Source organism: Eleutherodactylus coqui, chromosome 1 (assembly GCF_035609145.1).
Source record: "Eleutherodactylus coqui strain aEleCoq1 chromosome 1, aEleCoq1.hap1, whole genome shotgun sequence".
Classification (NCBI taxonomy): Eukaryota; Metazoa; Chordata; class Amphibia; order Anura; family Eleutherodactylidae; genus Eleutherodactylus; species Eleutherodactylus coqui.
Window position 1 is genome coordinate 137,796,297 of NC_089837.1, and position 25,226 is coordinate 137,821,522.

At 41.5% G+C, this 25,226-nt stretch overlaps 1 protein-coding gene across 1 annotated transcript in view; it reads left to right on the forward strand.

The window, feature by feature from the left end:
* Window positions 1-11,673: 11,673 nt before the first annotated feature.
* SAMD7 (sterile alpha motif domain containing 7) overlaps window positions 11,674-25,226 on the forward strand; it is a 42,240-nt gene continuing 28,687 nt past the window's right edge. The window contains exon 1 of the mRNA XM_066589990.1: window positions 11,674-11,796. The gene's annotated coding sequence lies outside the window, so the exon portion shown is untranslated. The remainder of the gene's footprint in view (window positions 11,797-25,226) is intronic.

Sequence of the window (25,226 nt, forward strand, 5' to 3'; positions counted from 1 at the left end):
CGCAAAAAAATTAGCGTCCAAATTGTACGTACAGAATCTAATTCTCTCACTTCCTGATGTCATTTTATATAAAGGAAACGTCGCATGGTTACCTCCACGTGGTGTTTCCTGGGTAACGCAAAGAACAATGCAAAATGGTGAACATATTTTTTTCCTTGGTATCTCTAAAGTAACCACGACTTCATAAGATTTTCCGTGTGAACACTAGATAAACACCAGTACCACATTAACTCGGGCAAAGCCGGGTATATCAGCTAGTATAATATGAAAGGGACATTCTGTTGATATTTTTTATTCATTCATTAGGTAACCATCTCTCAGTATATATAAGTGAGCAAGTGTTACCTTAGTTATTTCTTTTTATTCAAAGCTTCCATTATCTTTTTCCTCAGATAGTCACATGATTTCAAATTTGACAAGCTCTGATTTTCTTAGCTTTATGTGTTCTCAAAATTGCCTAGAGGGAAACAGAGGCACTCCTGTCACAGTTACTAATGATGTTCACACAGCAGCTGTGACATAGCTATAATAAAGGGGATCACAGCTCAGCCTCCTGACTGTATAATTATGGTCCTATTTAGGTGAATATAGAAGGTAATGATAATTAAACTTTCCCCAACATGCAAAACAGCTAATGCTGTGCTGATACATCATGGGATAGATGTGAAACGGAAAGTAAAAAATCTCACTCTCAAGATGGTGCCTGATAAGCATCAGACAGGGGGCTGCACTGCAGGGAAGTGTCTGGAATGCAGAGAAGCATCCATCACTCGTCTCAACAATGATCACTCCTGTGCTTTTACACAGAAGTGATCATCCCTCACTGAATGGAGTGCCCACCTGCCTCCATTCATAGTAAACGAACAGTAGTATATATATATGTATACACAGCGCCTCATTCAAAGCAAACAAAAAATTGGGGGGGGGGGGCAGATAAATCGATGTGCACCCACCTGGTGCTCGGTGGACTTCTTCTATAAGGAGTAACCACCAGCACCGTGCGTCCACTATGTCCTATCATATAACGCCGTTTCCAAATCCAGATCCTGGAGAGTTGTCTTGGGGAATGCAGCCCTTCCCAGGGCTGGGTGAGTATAGCTTGTTCAAATGAAAAAACTCCCCGCGCTCCGGAACACAGAGGAATCAATCGTAGGCTCGTCAGTCAGTCAAAATTTGTTTGACGTGCAACGTGTTTCGGTAATCCACTATTGCCTTTTTCGAGTACTATATGCTCGAAAAAGGCAATAGTGGATTGCCGAAACGCGTTGCACATTAAACTAAGTTTTACAGAATGACAAGCCTACAATTGATTCCTCTGTGTTCTGGAGCGCGGGGAGTTTTTTCATTTGAACAAGTTGCTCATAGATGAATGACTGCCTATTTACACAGGCGGATGCTGCAGCAAACGAACAATGATTTTACGGTCTGCAATGATCTACGATTTATCACTGATCATTCTTTCACTGCATGCGCTTACACTGCACAGTTATAGTGCAAACTGCTCAATCTAACGAGTTTTGCACAATAATCGTCTTCTGTGAAAGGGCCTTTTCTAACTTCCTGCGCACGTTCTATTGAGATAGCTGCGCTTGCTAGATTTTCTAGCTGTTTGGGCATGCTCAGTTGATGCGGGCAGCATTCAATAACTTTTCTAAGTGCATGCACATGCTCTATAGATATAGCTGTGCTTGCTATATTCTCTAAGTACTTGGGCATGCTCAGTTGAGGCGGGCAGTATTCAATTTTTCTAAGTACCTGCACACGCTCTATTGAGACAGCCCTGGTTGTTGTTCCCCCTGAGGATGCTGTAAGACGAAACATGTCTGGTGACTATAGGTTAGACTTTTAATAGGATTCTGGTGACACTAATAGAGATGAGCAAGCACACTCGGAGGAGAAGGCAGTTACTCGAGATGAGCGAGGCTCGCTCTGGTAACTGACCTTACCGAACGTGCTCGCTCATCTCTAGACGCTAACCTACTAATTTCTACATAGGCTTTTGGAAGTTGGCCATCCAGTCCTATGTTTAGGTGTGTATATGCACAATTACACACACGATACTGATTGATGACTGTTGGTCACACTGTATACCTACCACCATTTTGACCCTTTATGTTATGATATTTTTTTATGTTGTCCCTGTCTATTTTTAAATAATAAAGGATGTATATTTTAGGGGATATTACCTATGGGTATTTTTGGCCTTTGGCAATCAGAATTATGTTTATATAACCTGGAGTATTCCTAGGGCAATCTTATAATATATTCATGATTAACTAGACAGATTTCGGCTAAGTAAATGTTTTACTATTAATGGACTGCTGGTGGTCTGGAACTGCCTAAAGTAATATTTCCTTATAGCGGTATATTAAAAACATAGAAAGATGGTTGGAAGACCTCCAGTTCCATCAAGCCGATATGTTTTCAGTCCTTAGTCATGGCATGAATGACCGGGTAGTAATGCCCACTATATAAAACGACAAGGAACCAATCAAAAATTAGACAATTAGAGTATTTTAACATTTAACTCTTGCAGGCCTGAATGGTAGAATAGAATGCAGTATAATAAAAATGCATGTATGCTAAGTACTCATTTGTACTGTATACAGGTCATAGTGATAGCCAGACATTTAGACATTAGCACTAATGTATTTTTACTAGTAAAGAATGTAATATTATACATAAAGGCATTATGCTCATTATTGCGCTGTGTGTGTATAGCTCTCATATGGAGATGCACAAACTCCATAGAGAACTGGTGTCCTAATTGAGTCCAGACACATTAATGTAAATATAAGAGATTATGTCATGTTATATTTCAAAATCTAACATCCATGGTCGAAAATGTCTAGCCCATAAGCATTGATTTAATTGCTGAATGTTGTAGTTATAACTGGAAACATCCGAACATGATCTCTTAATTCTGTGGTATTTCCCTACTGAAACTGATCTAATACTATGTTTGGGGTGAATAAAATTCACATGTAAAATTTGCATCTAGTGGTTTCCTATAAATAAATGTGGATATGGTGCCCTGGTAGGGATCACCCATCAGAGTGATATCAAAAGAATTAACTATATTTGAATGAAACTGTCCCGTGAATTTCAGGTTGTTATATTAACATATTCTAGTAACTCCGGCATGGACGCCCCACTACGATGCCAAATAAGTAGGAGATTATCGATGAAGCAAACATAGCAGATGAGAGATAAACAATGTATATACAAACAAATATACTCCTTGTAGAATCATTAGTTAAATGTGTGTCCAGTCTGGGGGCACGTAAGACTTATTTTAGCTTTTTGTGGATAAGGTATTCCTTCTATCTAGATTATGACTGGGAGGGACAATTAGAACAGAAATAAATATAGTATAAATAATAAAATTAATAGTGTAAAAAATTAATAGTGTAAAATACTGTAAAATACAATGGTAATAGGAGGGACAGTTATGACGATTAAGGGTATATAGTATAACTATAAAATTATATGGTAACTTCTTACCCTCCAATAATAATCTGGAGAGAGCTGATTTAATCACTTCTTTGGTCATTGGGCAGTGGACAATGTGTATCTCATTGTGACTGCATAAACATGACTCAATGTCGTAATACAGAACTGCATCCATGACCCCCACCGCATCCCTGCAAGTCTAATAGTAATATAATTCTTTTTCCGTTGACGAATGGCTGTATGCTGTGCTTTTGATTAATTACATTTGGCGGGTTGTGTGCTGGCCTGACATGTATTTTGATCTAAAGACGCCAGGTCCTGCTCTATATAATGATTTAAAAATATCCATGGGGCGGGATCTGGAGTGAAGCGGATAAAAATTAGGGTTGGCAACCCTGAAGCCATCCACCGGCTGGTTAGTGAATCGCAAAGATGATTCTGATTTTAAGTCCCTTAAAACACGTAGTGCTACTTGATGTTGGAAATTATTAGTAGAAGTAGGACTGAATGGAGATGCCTTCGGACTGTCAAGTGTCTCATGAATCTATGGAGAGCCAAATAGTTTTGGAATAAGTTAGTTCTTGGATATCTCCTGCTGGTGGTGGGACATTGCTTGTTTCTTGATGTGTATTTTGAATGTGTTCTGCTAGAATGCGGTTGTGATTATCCGCTAGTTTCCAATGCAATCTGGTTCTGACATGGTGGTGTCGGTATCCGTGGATTCTAATTCAGAGGAAAAAGTAACTTTAGATTCCTTGGTGGCATTTTTCTTTTTTAATAGACTTAGATGCTTTAGTTTTTAATATACCAGAGTAAACAGTGGATTTTACTTTTCCCTGGATCCTCCTTTTCCTGTTCTCATAGTGCTTTATCCAGGGTGAAGTGTTAAGTGGAGAGAAAGATTTGTCTTCATGCTACAATATGGACGCTAGAGGCATTTAAGTGTTAATATTTCCATATATAAATTGGATTGACATGAATAGCATGGTAGGTACATTCAAAGCAGCCACAATATAAGAAGTGAAAGAAAATGGTGCTTCTCTAGGTAGCCATTTTTTATTTTGAATTTACAAATACATAGGTAGTGACCCAGTACATCATCCTGGTCCCCTTCATAAATGTCATACATGTATGTTGATGCACTGTGCAAAACCTGTCTTGTTATTTCCAGTATGTGTGTTGCACAACTGCAGTGCTTGAGAGGTTAATTAACTCTCTCTCTCTCTCTGTATATATATATATTAAATTTTCCTATATACTAATATTCCAGTAGGCTAAAATGATTACTGCTTCTGTTATGGGCTCAGTATATGATACATATGAATATATCGGCCGGCTGCACATAGCATTATGGGTTATGTAGTTCCTGTGATTGGATGAATATGTGTGGCGATGGTGCCGTAGGGCACATGTGCTATCAGCCGTTATTCAATGCAATTCTCGCGATCTCTCGGACATTCCGCACATGCGCGGTCAGTATCTGGGCACGCCGTTACTCTGCTCCATGCTGGGATATGGGTGCGGACATAGAGGGGATCCGGTGAAGCCATGTTGTGGATCAGCCGGTAGTTGGACGTCTATATACCACCCGGTAATTGTGATTGATATATGTTATAAGTGATTGTATTGGTCATTTTGGTGGTGGGAGGTGTCTGTGTTTTATATGAATTGTGTCTGTCTTCTGTGAGTAGCCAGCTTGAAAAAGACCCATTTCGGGCCAAAACATTGCTGGCACTTGGACCATGGGCTAGTAAAGGTCAAATTATTACATTTATTTTGCTGTCTGGAGGGCTGTCTGTACATTACTCCTTGCGGTGAAGATGGAAGTGGAGGAGAGAATTCCTGTGATGTCTGAATTCTGGATGTAAGTGGAGTGAGCCCCCAATAGTAAGTCAGCAATTGTAAGTAACTACTTCTTCTGACAAGGCCAGTGCAGAGGTATTATCTCTCTAATTGTCTGAGTTTCCTATCCAACCGTCCAAAGCCAGGATCACCGCGTAGAGGTACACCCTTTCATAGTCACACCCACGTGTCTCCAAGTCGGAATGGAGGTACTGCAAGAAAATAATCTTTACTATGTTTGAAAGTCATTTGCCTGCACTGTAAAATGCCTGAAACTGTTTCAAGTTTATCAAGTAAAAGTTTATGCCGGGCCCTAACTGTTCCTAGGGACCCATGGTACTCAAAGACTGTCTCTGTCTGTAATTATTCTCTGCTGAAGATCATTCCGGTGTGTAGGAACGGTGGCACCCGTGACAACCACTACCCCTGTTATCCTGTTATTGGTATTCCCTAACCTAGGGGTGTCTACGATGGCCTGCAGTATACTCTGGCCTTGGCTGCGGGTTATCCCTCCGGGAAAGGAATCCGGTAAGTGCCGCCGTGTATATCAGGTGTCCGAGGTCTCCCTATAGGATACTGCACATAGGTGCGCTGATACTGTAGGCACGACACTATTGCTTTTGGAACATTTACACAGGATGACTGCATGACCGCTGACGTCAGCGCTAGTTGTTAAGAAGTCAGTGATCCCGCAAGGATTTTTATGCTGTTTGAAAGTGAGCGATAATGGAAAGTAAACTAATAGTAAACAATATTGTTACATTTAGACATGACAATTTTTGTTCGTTTGAACTAATTTTTCATGATAATCGTTACGTGTCAATGGCTCTATAGTATGTAGGCTATATAAGTCAATTAGCGTAATACCATTCTACTGCATAAATCTTGTTACTATAAGAAGGACCTCTCTCACCCTTCTGAACAGTTACTATTAATATGCAATGCCATATGAAAGGTTTGTCTTAAGTGGTCCAATGGGCACACATTGCCTCTGCGCAATAAGTATGGGATTTTTAGTGTTGCTTCTGTAACATTAACAGCTCGGAATTTGTAGAAACAATCCTATTAAGTCCCAAGTTAAATAATTAGTCTGTCTTGTATTTAATGTAAAAAGATTAACTTGGATTTTGCTACTTTGCCTCACTGTGACTCTTTAATATGACATGCTTTGTGAGGCATTAAAACCATTAGAAAGATTAGTTCAGAAAAAAATGGTTTAACTAGAAGGAATTGGCAGGAGAATCCTAAATATCAAGCACAATCTACTCAGCGGTTCAGGATGTACCCTGATGGCTCTATATGCAGTATGTGTCAAATATACTACTAATAAACTGTACAGTCTAATGAGATATTGGTAATGAACCTGTCCAATCTCACATGTTGTGTGTATGAAAGCACCAATATGATATGTGGACTTTTAACAGGTCGCAGGTAAGCGCCAAGGATTTTTAGGATACAACGCGGAATAAGGAGATGCAGGAACAAAAATAAAAAATTGTTTGCTTGAGGACAGAACAGTTCACACCAGCGAAAACAAATGAATAGTATGCCTTATTATAACTGCCTAATGATCAGCTACTGGTACCTCTGTCTAACTCCAAACTCTGCAAAACCTTCACACTAATACTGGGTATCAGAGAAACTAAAGATGTCGCCATAATAACTTTTAGACATTAAATAGTCAGAAGAGTTGTTGATAAGGGGATCTTCTGACTGCCGGACTTGGAGTGATGTGGGAACCTTCTCTGAAGAGTGCTGATCCAGGGATTACTCCGACTGCCATTATGGAGTCAGGAAGGAATTTTTTCCCCTAGGGTGGGGGTCTGCCTCATTGTTTTTTTTTTTGCTATTCTCTGGATCAACATGGGGGGGCGGAAACAGGCTGAACTGTATGGACATTTGTCTTTTATCAGCCGAGCATAGTATGTAAACCGCCAAGGAAGTCCACAGCTTAGTGGCCATGAACAACACTATCCAAACAGTATGGAAGAGATCCACCCCTACTTGTCTCAGTGCAGAGTAATCAGGGCCTTGTGAGCTATACAATCTGAAATACAATTGTCTCTATGAGTGTGCACATACTAGCTAGTCGGAGACCGGTCTCTTATGTGCCTGGCAGCTGTGTCCTGGGTGATGTAAAGCTCAAGCAAGTTTTTCTTGCGAGCTTTGTAGTGACCTGTTTACTACACTCCTAGAAAATTACCAGAAATCCCAGTCTGTGGTGGGCAAGCAGTTCCTGAGGTTGGACGATCGGCAGATTGTTGAACCAGAGTTTCTTGGCAGCAGTTCTCAGCTCAAGCTCTTTTGCTCAGCAATCAGAACAGCAGGACTGTCTCCTCCAAACTTCACCAACTACAACCACCAGTGTTCTGCTCAGCCTCCTTATATTGTTCCAATACTCAATAAAGTCCATAGAATATGCCTATATTGGAGCTATGCATTGTTAGCCCTGTTCTGACCAGAGATATAGCCATTAGAATAGTGATACCCCCAGCCAAATGGTCAACTGCCTGGTCAGGGCAGAGGAGCTCCAGTCATTGATACTGTGAACCCTTGCCTTCCAACTCTGCATGCTCCGCTATCTACTGCTTTCCCACACGTGTTATCCATTCACCCCACTGTTTGCAGTCATGTACAGTAAGCTCCCTGAAACTCAACAATAGGAAGATACTGCTCTCTTCACTAGCACTGCCATCTGCTGGACAATATGGCAGATACACTTTCACTAGTGTATCACGTTATGAGATTCAAAAGGTTCAGTGTGGTGCAATAAAAACTATGGGGGAAATTTACTAGACCTGCACTTGTAATGCCAGGCCTTTTCACGGATTCGGTGCATTCCTGGCACCTCTGTGCGCCTTCAGATAAATGTACACCAGGTCCGACCTGGCATACAGTTCTGGTATAATTTACGCCAATTTCTGGTATAACTGATACATAAATCTTTTTCTAAAAAGTGTTGAGGCCAGCACAGGAAAAAGAAAAGTAGCACATTTTGATGGTAATACCTGCTTGACCAAAAATTAGGGATTTTTTTTAATGACAGAAACTGTCGTTAAAAGTTTTGTAAATGTGCCCCTTTATCCTTACACGCCAGAAATCATGCTAATGCTTACTACATCTGTACATGTTTATTGACACCGAACAACGGATGAATGATCTTTCTGGTAGTATACTTTCAAAGAAAGAGCTTTTGTGAGAATTAAAGACCTTTTGTCCAATCATAGGAAAAAACTTTCAAACACAGCAGACTTCTTTCCAAAGATTAGTCTGTCATCGGTCAGCAAAAGCGATTATTGATTGCTATAATTCACCCAATTTTTTTTCTTGTTTAATTATCCATTTTTATCAATTTTGGTCAAATGTGTACGGGCACCTCAAGTGCAAGGACCTAAAAAAAAAAAAACAAGTTAAATGTTGTTCAAATACCTAAAAAGCACTGTAGCCAACAATAACAATAAAATCACTAATTTTGGTGAAAACACCACTTGTGTCAAAATTGCAACTTTATGACACCAGAATTCTTAATATTTAACCCCCATTGCTTCTGTGTGGAGCAATATTTCAGCATTCATAACTTTATAGGGAATGTGTTGTCAGAAAATGATTAGAGATGAGCGAACGTACTCGGATAGGCACTACTCGTCCGAGTAATGTGCCTTATCCGAGTACCTCCCCGCTCGTGCTGAAAGGTTCGGATGCCGGCACGGAGCGGGGAGCTGCAGGGGAGAGCGGGGAGGAACGGAGGGGAGATCTTTCTCTCCTTCTCTCCCGCCCGCTCTGCCCCGCTCCCCGCTGCGACTCACCTGTCAGCAGCGGCAGCTCCCGAACCTTTCTGCACGAGCGGGGAGGTACTCGGATAAGGCACATTACTCGGACGAGTAGTGCCTATCCGAGTACGTTCGCTCATCTCTAATAATGATCTAAGACTGGACCTATTTTAGACTTAAGAACCACAGGAATTTTTCTGTTTTTGTGTCACCAGATTCGGAAAGCTAAAAAAGTTTTTTTCTTATGTCAACGTAGCTGTTTAAGGGATTATTTTTGCAGGATGAGTTGTACTTTTAGGTTATACCATTTTGGAGCATATCTAAATTTACTGATTAACGGTTTCTGAGGAAATGAGGAAAAAATGCAATTTTGCCTATTTTTGGGTGAGAGGCGGTAAATTTTCTTCCATGGAGGATTGTAAGAAAAGAAACAATTAAGCATTTGCTGACACTTAGCCAATCACAGCCAGCACTCAATGAATGGCTGTGATTGGTTCAATCACTGCCATTCATCGAGCGCTGGCTGTGATTGGCTAAGCGTTAGCCAATCACAGCCAGCGCTTCAGAAGGCGGGGATTTTTGAATCCCCGGTCAGAAAAGAAGATAATCTGTACCGGGGACCCGGGGAGAAGATGCGGCCGGGCTGCCAGCGCGGGACAGGTGATGTATGTGTTTTTTTTTTCTTCAGCTACGGTGTATTTTCAGGGAAGGGCTTATATTTCAAGCCTCTCCCGAAAATCCTCGCAAGTGGTGCTACAAAGTCGCGCGACCACGAAGTCTGATATTTCCTGTTCTGCAGAGATCACTTTTCAGCAGCCATGTCATTTATCACAGGCAGGAGTACAATGAAAGGTAACACCTATATATGGATAACACAGGACCCATCATTCACAATAGGTGATGGTGACAGTTCACCTTTGCGCTCCCTACACAATGACCTCTGCACGTCACAAAACATGCCTGGAACACTCTCTGGTAGAAGTCAATGAACATCTCCAGACTACAACTACTGTATATTTCTGAATGCTATTAACAGCAACTGAGCAAAGATCACCACCCCCATAAGCATGTACAGAAAATAGAATTCCCTTTTACAGCTGTTTTTAATAAATTAGACAACGGAACTGTTTTATCTTGTCTCCACCAGAATTATGGGTGAAGGCATGGGTGTAGACATGGGTTCTTGATGGTAAGGCAAAGGAAACGTCCGAAGCCTCTCATTGGCAGCCGGAGACACACCCTGTACACACCCTCACCGAAGTGGCCATAGGTGGGTGGAAGTGAGTGATTGCCTCCCATCTACAGACCTTGAGGAAGGAGCTCCGCTGGTGTTCCTCTTTGGTCCTTTTGAAGCTGCTGCTCTGACCACCAAGACAAAGATGTTCTTGTGGCTTTGGTGCTGCATCCAGCCATCCAGACAGTCAAAGAGGACCCAGAAGCACAGAAAGGAAGGTCGGCGGGGAGCGTGACCGCGCACCCATCAGTGGATGTGTATGGCAGCATGGCGGCAATTGTGAGAGCGGGGATGCCACTGGAGAAGGGAGAATGCCGAGGACTGTGACATCGGGCCCAGGCACTGAGATGGGAGGCCCCCCACATGGAACCGACGATAGTGAGAGTGAAACACACTCACCAAGAGCACGCCAGCACGGCAAGCGCTGAGAGCAGGGATAGCGGCCACACTGACACCGCAGTTGGGAGCGCTGATGCCACTGTGCCAGGGGATCTGGGAGGCACAACACTAACAGCAGCATGGGGGTTCACCAGGGCACACTGACAGCAGCAGGGTTGCTATTGCATCAGCAGTAGCGCAGACAATCAACAGCTTTGGGCGTCACCTAGCCATCCCCTCTATCTGACAGCGGCCAACCCACGTCTCTATCCCTAGTTCTGGTGGAGACAAGATACAACAGTACCTTAGACAATATTATACTGTATTTTACCTATAAATACAAAATCTCAAAGATAAATGGCAGCATATCACAAATGATCAGATGTGATTGCAATCTAGTATATGTCATAATTTTTACATTCTATTACAGCGGTGTATATAAAGCAGAGAAGGAGCCATAGAAAAAGCCAAAATGGAGCCCTTTGCTGGTGTGGCTTCATTGTATCTCGCCCCAATCTGTGAGTACATAGTTACTTACACCCCCACATCTTTCCCATGACGTGTAGTAGAAAAGGGCAGCATGATCCTAGTCATGAACGCATTTTAAAATAACTTGTCATGGAAATAGTACCTGCATAGCCTATCCCTATGGTAAAAAGTACCTTGTCCACATATATCAAATAGTATAATGTAATTCTGTCACTTTATCTATTAGTCATTTGCTTTTCACCCATCAGAATAAGTTGCCCATTTTCAACATCTATTAGCAGTATACTTTTAGTTTATCTCCAGTGCTCACAAACAGTCCATGTGTTATATGATGGATATTGACTGTTTATCTTCCTGACAACTGTTGTCCAAATTATAATAATTTACCAGATGTCTGCAATGTTGAAAAAAATAAGACATGAGTAATTTACGCTCTGTAGGGGCAATCTAATTCTCCCATACTTTCATTCCAAAGCTGCTTCCTGTCTAATAATCCCAGTACAACAAGCCATTTAATCAGCTTGTCATCATGTCATGGGGTTAACAAACATGACAGACTCCTGAAAGAGAGATTCTAGGGGAGCTGCTGTAACTTGGCTTGCACTGAAGAGAAAAGATTCTCCTGCAAATGTAAGTTTAAACCCAAATTCATGCTTTTAATTATTGTATCAGACTACAATCACACCTTCTCACCTTAGGTCATGTTTCCTTTATTGAATATCCAGATATGGATTGAAAAAATAGATATATTGCACAAAGTGAAAGAGGTGAGGATACTAAATGACTCCAGATGTAGCTGATGAGAGAGATCATGGCTATATTTTAGAGAAAACCCCCTTGTTCCTAGTAAAGGAGTATTAGAAAGGCATTAAAATTTTTATAAATGGAAAAACGAAACATTATCATTATTATTGTGTAAGACTGTTATTGTATTATTATATATAGGGATCATATATTAAAACTGTTGCTTTGTATAAATTAGAATGTTCTTTACAATCGCCACTTTTGTGATGTTACACATTACAGACAGTATGCAGCACATGCCAAGAAACCCTCTTGTGTGAAATGCAATGCTATTTGTGTAGCATTTTAAGATAGGTGTTTCATTATACTTAATTATCAAAACTTTTTTAATGACAAGATATTGTTGGAACTGTTAATATGTGACCTAAAATACTGTAACTCATTCATCAATGAATTGATGAGCTAATTATGAATGGGAAGTTTTCCCTTGTAGTCACAGTGTTTCATAGGGCAAGATAAACTGATACATGTTAAACATGGATTCTTAATAGAGATTGTGCCTACCTTGTGGCGATTGTGCCTACCTTATGGCGACTGTGCCTACCTTATGGCGATTGTGCCTACCCTTATGGCGACTGTGCCTGCTCTGCAGCCTACCAGGTATTGCATTTTTTGGCTTTTTCAGGGAATGCTGTGGATTCTTAATAGATTTGGGAGATTAAAACAAATAAACGCTGCATATTCATAATATTTTTTCTTTGCGCTGAAGATTAATGAAGTGATTCATTGAGAAAGTCAACAGCTACTGCTGGCAGTCAATACTAAATGTCTAAATTTTGTGTAAAAACTGATCAACTGTCTACCTTTCTCACATCTATCTAGCTATGGATTGGGTCCCACTCTGCGGCCGCTGTAGCTTCTGCCATATTCTTAGTATTCAAGTGTTTTTGGATCTGTCCCATGCATGTAAATCAAATCACATTAATTCTATCATTTTATACTATAATATGTAAGACACAGGAGAGAAGGGCTCAAATAACACCTTATACTGGCCTCCGTTTATAAAATCATATCATTTGTTGAGTCTTCAGATAAATATGATTCATGCTGAATAGATACATTGGAACAAGTCTATGAGTAATATGGCCCATGGCAAGTTTTTGATGTGCAAAATGTGTCATTAATTGAAGATGTGTCATATCTCTTAAAGTATGCCACAGCTTCTGATGAATGTAATACAACATGTGATCATTGAAGAATCACAATCTCCATGCTAGTTCTCACCTCTGATCATGTTACACCCTCTGTGACTATCAAGTCTTGCTTCTGCCGTGTAATTTTTCAAACATAAATCTAAAAAAAATGTCTTAAGGGACCCTTTTAACTACTCTTCATTCCCAGTAACATATGTCCAATATGTTTGCAATATACTGTATATATATTTGACTTGCCACGTTTTCCTTCTTTCCACCATGGTCACATGGTGCACCAGCTCCGGGATTTCACCTGTTCCACTGTGCCCACATCCACTCATTCTTCTTTTGCTGGGCCTGGCTAGATAGGTTCAAGACTCTGTGTTTAGTTAGTAGTCAGATGACAAGGCATTGTTTTATTTTGGCATGTACACTGTGATGTCTTTAACAACGTAAATATTGTCTGACTACAAGTGACTTACTGCAGTAGAGGGCTGTTATACACCGTTTTTACTAAAGCTATGGCTTGGACATGACTTTCTGATGTGTTGCCAAGGGAGGAAAGATGGCGATCTCTTGAGCTAATTACCCCCAAGTTGCCACACATGACAGACAATGACAACTTCCTGTTGGTGAACCAGTAGGAAGGAGAGATAAGGCATTGATGTAGAAGGTGGCATTTATGAATCTAAGAACACTTTGAAGTTTTAATTTTTAAATGAAGATACACTTTGTTATTTCTATTCTATAACTTTCTATTGCTATTAAAGGGTCTATCCAACCTTTAGAAATAGTGCAATAAAAAGCCTTACAACAGGGCTACTCAACTGGTGGATTGCGATCTGAATCTGGTCCTTTGATACCAACTCACTAAACCCCACAGGCCTACCTTATAGATGCACTGGAGGAGAACAGAGTCATCTCTAATACATATATGGGCTGTTTCGGCTCACTGGTGGTTCGTCAGAAAGAACCGCCATAATTCCTAGGTCAGTGAAGATAGTGTAAGTTTAATCCAGATGTCCCCCATACTCTGTGTGTGTACTGTGGGTTGTCCCATTTGTTACATGTGGGTCTGGCCTTTATAACTGATCCATACCGATTAGCTCAATATGTGAGATCCCGAACTCCTCCCGTTCCTGTCTGTGCCCAAACATTCTACCTTATGTCATATGTGCGTTCATCTTTTACTACATTTGCCTGTAATCCAATGAGTTTCAGTATTTCTGCGCCTATTCACTTCCTGTCATATGGCATCTTCCCTTATCCCTTTACAGCTCGCTGTTTTTCCCTCTGTCCTATTCTCTCCTTTCCATTTGTCCCTTAAGGTATCATTGTCTTTCTTTATCCACACTCTGAACCCCTCTTGCCCTCGTTATTTGGGGTCTGATTAATTTTAGTGGCTGGTCTGGGACTTGATTAAATTTACTGGTCTGTGTTATTAAATAATTTTAAGGGCTTACTGGGGTCCTGGGTAATTTTAGGAGTCTGTTCTAGGGTCTGAAATCATTTTAAGGGTATGGGATGTGAACTAGTTTTAAGGGTCAGGTCTGGAGTTTGAATGAGTTTAGAGGTCTGTGACCTCAGTAAATTATGGGGTCTGCTGTGAATTAATTTCAGGGTGTTGTCTTTTTCTCCACTAACAAATAATAATTCTTGATGTAAATAGTTCTACATAGTTTGTATATTGTTAGCAACATGACAATTTTACTGCTGGTATTCAGCTTGGACCTTCACATGACCACAGGTCCAGCTAAGTGGACCTTTACTAAGACTAGGCGAGTACCACTGCGCTACATGTAGTGTATATAAAAAGAGAGATAGGGACACCCCTTGATTCTACAGACCCTATTATTAACTAAAGAAGGCCCATGATTCAGGGTTACAGCTCCATTCATTATCACTAAAAAAAACTAAGGATCTTACTGGCCCACTAGAAAACAAGATAAACCTTTCAGAACGCATGCAGTCCAACAGCGAGTAAGGGTATGTGCACACATCATGGAGAAAATCTCCACCAAAATCCATGTGAAAATCCACATGCCTTCAGCAGATTTTATTCTTTCTACTCTAAGTGTAAGGTGTTTATTAAACCCCATTCACTTGCACTTAATTGTACTGTACATTGCTACAGAATTTTGATGTGAAATCTGCAAGGGGATCACTTATTTCTGGGGTTTATTGCATTTAAAAAAATATTTGACAATAATAATACATGAGTTCATCTTGGCCTGTGTGTGTGGTACGGTAGCAGCAAGCATAACAGGCAAGTTCTTTCTAACTTGAGGGTAGGATATATCTATTAGAAATCAGTGACAAAAGGAAAATAGTAAGAATGAGGAACATCAGGCTCCCTTCACAAAGGAAGAAACAACACAGTGTATAGATGTTCCTCAGATAAGTATATAGTAAAGGGCCTGGTGCTTTGTTGGGCCTAGTGCCCACGGCCATGACGGACTCCGCAAGCAGAATTTTGCAGCGGAGTCCATCATGGTGCCCCCCAAGAGTCCCCATACTCACCTCCGGATCCGCTCCCCGATGTCCCGCATCCCGTGCCGGCGCAAATGCGCAGTACAGCACATGACCGTCATATGACACGCCCACAGCATCACATCACAAGCCAGCCGCGTCATATGAAGTGGGCGTCGGTGGGCAGGGAAGCGTTTTCACGCTATCTACCGCTGTGCTACAGCGGAAGATAGCATGACGGACGGCTTCCATTGACTGCAATGGAAGCCATCCGCACATACGCCCCCGGCAAATAGAGCATGCCGCGGGTGATTACGGGTGGTTTCATGGAACAAAATTCCACAGTAAAATTTCACACCGTGAGCATTGCGCTATTAGGTTCAATAGAACCTAATAGCTGCTGGGCAACGCCGTGGATTTCCGCCGCGTAATACGCATTGGGAATCCGCCTTTGGGAGTTAAAGCTTAACCAGGGTTGCTGACCACTTTTTATTCCCTCATTTCTGTGTCTTATACACTCTTTGTAAAAAATAATAATAATTCAAGCACCTAGAAGAAGTTGTCGTTATGCTGCAAAATTCGGTATACAGTTACATCTCAGACAGATATGCAAATGATTAGAGTCGTGGTGTGATTAGATGATAGTTCTTGCCAAACTGATTCCACCCTTGGCCTATAAAAAGGCTCTCAGAGGCTCCTTGTGTGTAGTGACCTCTTTTTCCTCTTGTGTAGAGCTTGTTGACCACTAGACGCTTCTACGACGCAGAGAAGAGGTTTTGCGAGGGGACACTTATTGGAAAGTGAGAAGCTAGATGGTTGTTCTTCCAGACTGTTAGGAGGTGTTGGGACCAGTGGATATATGAGGAAGCGCACAAAAGGCGACTGGACTAAGGACATCCTTGACAGACCACCCATAGAGAGGATCATCTGATTGTTCAACAAGCACAAGCAGTCACTGCTGGTGTGATGATCTGAGGGACATCACATACTGCAGTCGGTGACCCCTAGTAGTGGTACAAGGGACAATGACAGCTCAGTAATATGTTCAGGACATCCTGCAGCCATATGTGTTCCTCTCATGGCGGCTTCCAAGAGGCTTCCACCAGGATAATGCTTGGCCGCACACACAAGGGAGTCACAGGAATGTCTCCACAACATTGTCACACTTACGTGGTCTGCACAGTCACCAAATTTATAGCCAATAGAACATATATGGGACCATCTAGGACACCAACTTCGACAGTCTATGAGTTTACACGATCTAGGGGCAGTTACAGCAATTTTGGAACGATATGTCGTAGGATAGCATATGGAACCTGTATGCCTTCATGCCCACCCGTATCACATCTTGCATCTATGCTAGAGGCGGCCCAACAGGGCAAGAGGGTACTAAAGCCTTCCTTCAAGTGTTCAGTTCATTATCTCTTTGCTCTGATATTGTAATCACTTACTTATATAAATGTTAGGCGGGCGGCACACAAACCGGTCAGATTCTGTACAGAAGAACCCGCAGCGGAATCTGGCTGTGGCCGGCGACCATGTGTACCTGTTAAATTCTGTATTGTGGATGAGCGCGGCGGCTTGCCGTTGGTCATGTGCAGTACAGATTACACGAGTACCCGCAACCTATCCAATGTCAATAGCGGATCGGACGGCTTCCATTGACTTCAATGGAAGCCGTCCATGCGGAGCCTGCACGAAAATAGAACATGCTGAGATTTTTCCTTCACAGAAATCACAATTCATCTCCATGAGGGAGTAGGAAAAAGCGTTTTTTGCATAGCATGTTCTGAACTGTATTTGCTGCAGGTCCTCGATGTGGACACCGATCGCAGATTCCGCAATGCAAATCCGTTCATGTGCCTCCAGCCTTACAATCGCACATACGAAGTTTCATTTTATTTTGACAACTCCTATGTGCTTGATTTTTTTTTACAGGGAGTGTATATACATATACTGTATATTATACATTCAAACATACACTGAATATTGTCATACACCAAACAATTCCTAGGATATTGGTGCTGCTGAGTGGCCATGATTACACTTTAAAGACGAGTAGTATGATTAAAGTGATGCTTAATGAAATATTCTGCAATGCATTGAAATACTATGAAGTGACATGTGACAGAGGATATTTGATGTGTGCTCTTGGTGTCTGCTCCTTGTCACTTTCCGTTAAGGAATAAGAACAGATTTCAACTCAGTGTGAGATCTCTGGCTTCTGGCAACAAGAGTTCACCAAGGCTAAGACTCTGAAAGAGGAGCTTAGTATTCTCATCCCTGCCAAATACTAAACAACACCGGATTTGTAAGATGGGATAAGAAAAGACTCAGGTGTTCCCAACTAATGCTGAGCAGATGGTGCAAGATGTCACAGAATGCCGAGATGCCCATCACGGACTGTACAAAAATGGACATAATGCACATTTTAACCCCTTAATGACCGCCCATACAATTTTCAATGGGCACTTGCTCTAATAGTGTGGACCAAAGAAACCTTAGATTACCACTATTTAACCCTTTACACACTGTTGTCAGTGCGATCGCAACATGTAAAAGGCTGACAGAGAGAGGGGGCTCCCTCTGCCACCCATCAGAGCCCATGATGTGATCGCAGGTCCCCGATGGGTTGCTATGGCACCGGGAGGCTTGAACATAGCATCTAGGTCTGCCAGCGACAGTAGCCTGTGTGGCTCAGCCTCTGGCTGACTTCATAGTCTTTCTAATGCAGTTTCATATTGACGTATACTAGTGTATCATAAGACTGATAAATAGTCCACTCGCACAGTGCACGCCATGAAAAAAAAAAAACATGGCGAAAATAGCTAATTTTGCCTATCTAACCTTACAAAAAAACAGAATAGAAAGCGATCAAAACGTTGAAACGATCAACTAATGTTACCATTAAAAAGTACCATGCATCCTGCAAAAAAAACCTCTATCATAACACTGTTGACAAAAAAAAGAAAAATGTCAGGGGTCCTTGAATGCAGTGATAAACTACAAGAATACATAAAATAAAAGTGAAAAAGTTGTAAAATAAAACCCTATATAAGTGTCATGTAATCGTACTGGTCTGCAGAGTTGATTTAACATATAATTTATGCTGCACGGTGAACGCTGTTAAAAATAGAAATAAAAAGCCTGCCAGAATTGCAGATTTTGTTAATCTTACCTCTAGCAAAAAAAGGGAATAAAAAGCACTCAAAATGTTATATGTTCCCAAAAATTGCATATTTGAAGACAAGCGTTCATTCTGCAAAAAACAAGCCCCTGTATAGCACCGTCACTGGAAAAATAAAAATGCTATGGCTCTTGGAATGCGGCAAAACAAAAACAAATCTATATATATATAATTGAATGTATGTCTGTCTGCGTGCGTGCGTGCGTGCGTGCGTGTTTGTCCTTTATGCGCTACTACACCATTCATCCGATCGCCATGAAACTTTGGGAAGTTGTTGAGTACACTCCTGGGAAGATTATAGGCATAGTACAAATATCCTACGATAAATGGCGCGCGAGCGTCGTCGAAAGTTACGCCCCCCCCCCACGTAGATCGAATAAGTAAGCCACCTGCTATTGTGATGTCATCACTGATGTCATCAACATCGGACGCCCTTGAACATGCCCCAACATGTTCTATAAAGCTGCATTGTGATGTCATTAAGGCTCTATTATGACACGTACAGCTTGGAACCACTAGAGCACGCCAGCCAATTACCATTGGAGTTGGAAGTGGGTAAACAAGTACTAGGATATCTTCCTAAGAAGCCACAGCAGCCGGATAAATTGTATGTTCCACCCAACGGCTATTTTATTCAGCCCGCAAGGGGGAAGCAGCGGCCTACAAAATCTAATTCTCTCATTTCCTGATGTCATAGATAGATAGATAGATAGACTGTATGCAATAACCCTGATAGATAGATAGATAGATAGATAGATAGATAGATAGATAGATAGATAGATAGATAGATAGATAGATAGATAGATAGATAGACTGTATGCAATGACACGTACAGCTTGGAACCATAAATACTAGAGCACGCCAGCCATTTACAGTCAGTCTCCATTGGAGTTGGAAGTGGGCAAACATGTACTAGGCTATCTTCCCAAGAAGGCACAGCAGCCGGATAAATTGGATGTTCCACACAACGGCTATTTTATTCAGCCTGCAAGGGGGAAGCAGCGGCCTACAAAACCTCAGTGGTCGCTGCTGCCGTCATCTAGATATATAAAAACGAATGTATGTATGTCTGTCTGTCTTCGCAGCAACGCGCGACGGGTACGCTAGTCTTAAATAAAATAGATAGAAAAACATTAAAAAAAACTCTATAAAGGCCGCCTGCAGACGAGCGGGTCGGATCCGGCAGCGAGAAATCTCGCCGCGCGATCCGACCCCAGAGCCTGCAGGGGCGAGAGCGTACTCACCCGCGCCTGGCGGCCCCGGCTCTTTGATGTGCCGGCTGCCGCGCAGCCGGCGCATGCGCAGACCGGAGCCGGCGGCCAGGTGAGTGCGTGCTCCGCACAAAATTAGAACATGCCGCGGTTTGTTTGCCGCGCGAGATTTCACGCGGCCAAACCGCGGCCGTCTGCATAGGAGTGCGTATTGTAATGCACTCCTATGCAGACTTTCAGCGGCGGAAATCCCGCGGGAAATCCCGCGGCGGGATTTCCGCTCGTCTGCAGGCGGCCAAACTTTGTGTTTTGCTGGAATTGTGCTGACCCAGAGAATGATGTTATCACATTATTTATTTTGCACACTGAACGCCGGAAAAACGAAATCCAAAAAACAAAAGACAGAATTTCATTTTTTTACCCCAATCACCCTAATAAACATTAATAAAAGCTATACAATGCAGTAAACCCTTGAGTTGCATTGCTCTTAAGTAAAGCTGTTTTCAACTAAGGGTGCCTACCCACTGGCGTTTTTTTTTCCCATGCGAAATTCGCAGCATTTTTTTTCTCCTGGGGTCTATGGGACTTGTAATGTTAAAATCGCTCAAAATCGCAATTTACCGCGATTGCGATTGCGATTTTAACATTACAAGTCCCATAGACCCCTGCAGAAAAAAAATGCTGCGAATTTCGCAGGGAAAAAAAAACGCCAGTGGGTGGGAGCCCTAAAGTCGATGTGTCAGAGCAGCGGCGGTCACTCAAATAAAGTTGCATTCCTCAGATAAGGGCGCCGACTGCTCCATGACCCCGAGCGTCGGCTTCTCCTGCATCAGCGCGCGAACTGCTCCCCCTCCCCTCTCCACAGTGCACAGTGCCGGCTGAACGTTGCTGTGTCTGCCTGCCTCCTGACACAGTACAGCAGCTGAATCCCCACTGTACTACAAAATGTAAGTACTGTACAGATGAGTACAGTAAAGAAACGTTTGCAAATACTGCAGTCCTATGTCAAAGCACAGATAACAAAGTGATACGTACTGCTATAATGATGTCCCTGCAGTCCTATGTCAAACCACAGATAGCAGAGTGATACGTACTGCTATAACGATGTCCCTGCTGTCCTATGTCAAACCACAGATAACACACAGTGATACGTACTGCTATAAGGATGTCCCTGCAATGTTAATTTATTATTTACAGTTGTTTTTTTTTTATTCATTCAGTATTGTTATTGTTTTTGGTATTAAAGACCAGAGTTATTCTCTATTAAATGGGGTTTGGTGTGTTTTTTTGAAACGTCCAAAACCAATTACCATATATACTCGAGTATAGGCCTAGTTTTTCATCACATTTTTTATGCTGAAAAAGCCCCCCTCGGATTATACTCGAGTGAGGTAAAAAAAAAAAAAAAAACAACAAAAAACTCGCAATACTCACCTCCCAGACTGTCTGTGTCCGCGGCGCGATGGTCTCCCCGGCGGTGCGGCAAGCTGCTTGAGAATTCTCCCCGCTGTCGTCTCCCTGCCCAGCTTTGAATTCCCCCACCGTCAGCGCTGTGTAGGTAAGTGCTGTGATTGGATCGAGCACCAGCCAATCACAGCCGGCGCACGATCATTCAAAGCCATTTAGTGGATGACATCACTGAATGGTTGTGATTGGTTTATCGAGCGCCGGAAGAAAGACAGGAAGAAGACAGCCGTACTTCAAGACGGACGACTCCCCGCAGCGCTGAAGAAAGAACACATGACCGGCAATGAAGCCAGTCACATGTTCTTTCTCCCGGCGCTGCAGAGAGATGTCCGTCTTGAGGTATGGCCATCTTCCTCCTGCAGTAACACGGGCGCCAATGCGCCCGTGTGACTGAGCCCTAAGCCTGTATTGCTCTTGTGTATATCAGCAAATACTCGTATACTCCACATGTTGTGTAGATCTTGAACCTGACTGCTGGCTTTATGTGTTTAGCGTTTTGAAGTAAAGTGTGTATATATTACCAACACAAATGACAAAAGTGTAATTAGTCACATGGATATAACAGTAACTGCAATTCTGTCCTAAAACTAGATTTTTATTTAAAAAAAAAACCTTTTGCGGTGTTTTGCAGTTGTTGCATAATGTAGCATTAATCAGTCAGCAGTAGATGGCAGCACGGCTCTGCATTTCACTCACAGGTATACAGGCTCAGGTATTAATCGCTCTAACCGTTGCATCGTTAATAATATGTTATCATTTTTAGCAATGGATTGGACATTTTCTCCTTTAAATACGGACAACAACTGTAACAATTTTCTAATTTCTTAAAAAGAGGTATGGCTTTTCGTTATAAGAAATCTTGCAGATTTGGCAGCATTATGTCCCATATGTAGCCACCATTCTAGCTCCCACAGGGATGGTCACAGCATATGCAAGTCTAGATTTAACGAAAGAGACCCAGTTGTTGAGCATTGGGTTGTATGTGAATGATTAAAAGGAATCTGTGTAAGGCCCTCTTCATATGAGAATATGTGTATTTGCGCGTGCCTAAGTCCTGCGTATTTACAGGATGAACAATGGTTTTTTGCAAGCACATCGGCATATTTTACTGTACTTTTTGCACCCGCAAGGCATGTTCATTTGCACAATGCAAACATAGATGCACCGATTTAAATGGCTAATTAGTATGATGAGTTTTACATATTTCCTGTGTTATACGCAGTGTTTCTAGCATCTCCTAGCGTATTGCAGGCGCATTTGCACATCCCCATTGACTTCCATGTGGACTTTGGGTGCACAAGTATGCAGGAAATAGAACAAGTTGCATTTTTTTTCAGTGACCGAAATGCGCAGAATTAACCCTTTCCCGCTCCAGGACGTATATTTACGTCCTAGAGCGTCAGGGTATGTATGAAGGCAGGTCGCGGGGTGAGATCAGGGGAGCCGTTCAGGTGTCATGGCAGCTGGGGGCCCTCTGGGGTGGCTTAATAGGCTGCTATAGCATTACATCATACTGCAGGAGCGATCAAAGCATTGCATATTGTAGTCCCCCAGGGGGATTTAAAAGTAAAGTTAAAAAAAATCAATAAAGTTTTTTTAATTGTAAAAAAAAATAATAATAATAAAAGTTTAAATCGCCCCCCTTTTGCCATATCTGTAATTAAAAAATCTAAATCATAAAATAAAAATACATTTTTATTATCGCCGCGTCTGTAAAAGTCCGATCTATCAAAGTAGCACATTATTTACCCCGCACAGTGAACGTCGGCCGAAAAAAAAAAAAGAATGCCAGAAATGCACTTTTTCAGTTACCCTGTCTCTCAGACAAAACGCAATAAAAAGCGATCAAAAAGTCATATGTATTCAGAATTAGTACTTACGGAAAATACAGGACATCCCACAAAAAATGAGGCATCACTGAACTACGTTGACGGAAAAATAAAAAAGTTATTGCGCGCAGAAGATGACCGCAGAAAATAATTGAAAAAAATTAAATGTCTGAAAAAAAAAGAGTAGTATTGTAAAAAAAAAACTATACAAGTTTGCTATCGTAGTAATCGTACTGACCCATAGAATACAGTTATCATGTCGTTTTTGTTGCAGTTTGTGCGCAGTAGAAACAAGACGCACTGAAAGATGTCGGAATGTCCTTTTTTTCCATTTCTCTTCACTTAAAATTCTTTACAAGTTTTTCAGTACATTATATGGTACTTTAAATAGCACCATTGAAAACTACAACTCGTCCCACAAAAAACAAGCCTTCATGCAGTGATGTCGATAGATAAATAAAGGAGTTGTGAACGAACCCATTGAAATTAATGAGTTCTAATCTTTGGGTTTAAACACTGATTGTTCAGAGCAGTACAACAGAAGCCTGGGCTTTGATTGTATGCAGATTTGGCATTTTCCACTTAAGGGATTGTATAAGTTTACTGCATACTATGTTATGATTGATTTCAATGTATGACAGTATGCAGAAAGCTTATTCACTACCTCTCCTGGCCGCTAGAGAGCATCTAGGGTAAACTTTGCAACTTGGCAGTCCACAGTCCAGTATAATGAAATGTTCACCTTTGAACACTATTATATCATTTATATACAGATAAAAGCTAAATTAAAAGTTCAGTAACTATGTAAATATGTGAATCCAATTATCTTGTACTAATTCTGTGTTAGAGCCAGTACTATGCTGAAGAACCACATTAACAATTCTGCTGGAAACAGTCAGCAAGCTTGTTGTCAGACACATCCATAATAGTTTAGTCTAGCTGAGTCTGGGGTAATATAGTAGGAAAGTTAGTTCTTCATACTGTTCATCAGATTACTGTATAGTGTATGGTGAAAATCCTACATATCCTGAAATACAGTTCACCAGATCTCTATGCAGGCATGAGCCGGAAAGGTATATGTGGAGATATATACTATACAGTGCAGTATTTTAATTCATGAGTAAATAGCTACTTTAGGTAAAGTGTCTATACACTCAGACACAGATAGATGAATGATGAGGATGGGTTACTGTGTAACAAACTCTTGTGACTTTCCCCTTAGCCACATACTACATGAAGACCTCTCTCCTGCTTTCCATAGATCCAAAATATCATTGCTCAGACAGATTGTGTCTATTTTCCTTGTGCAAGACTTGTGACTGGCTCCAATATCTGTCTATCACACAGATGACTCCACTGCTGGCACTGCCACACGTAGGAGTGGGCAGCGGTGGGCGAGTGACCTAATGCTTTCCATTCTGCGTGTGACGGAGTACAGTCTAAATATATTAGGCTTTGGGCAGACAGTTCCTATTATAATTTGCATTTGGCTAACTTTTTAGTAAAACTAAATCTATGGAAAGTAATAAACCCTTGTGGGTTGGAGTCAGGAAGAGTTTCACTAGCATGGGGATCAAACATATATACAGTATAGAATGTAACTTCATACATTGTTGCACAGGCATGCATAGAACAAGCAAAACGTGCGCCTATGGATGTACTTGCTGATCATAGCACAGAAACAATGTAATATTTAAAGTATAGTTTATGGACTCCTCATTATTACAGGTTAAATGTTATATAAATTTACTAAAATAAATGGAAGATCATTAAGTTCTCTTCACGTGTTAACAGTCCAACTGAAAACCTAACACTGCTTTGTACTTTGCTGCAGATTTTCAGTGCAATCCAAATTGAAAAAAATCCCAAGCAAACCCATCACTTGTGAACATACTGAAGCTTCAGTGCTAGAGATGAGCGAGTATACTCACTAAAGGCAATTCCTCGAGCGAGCATTGCC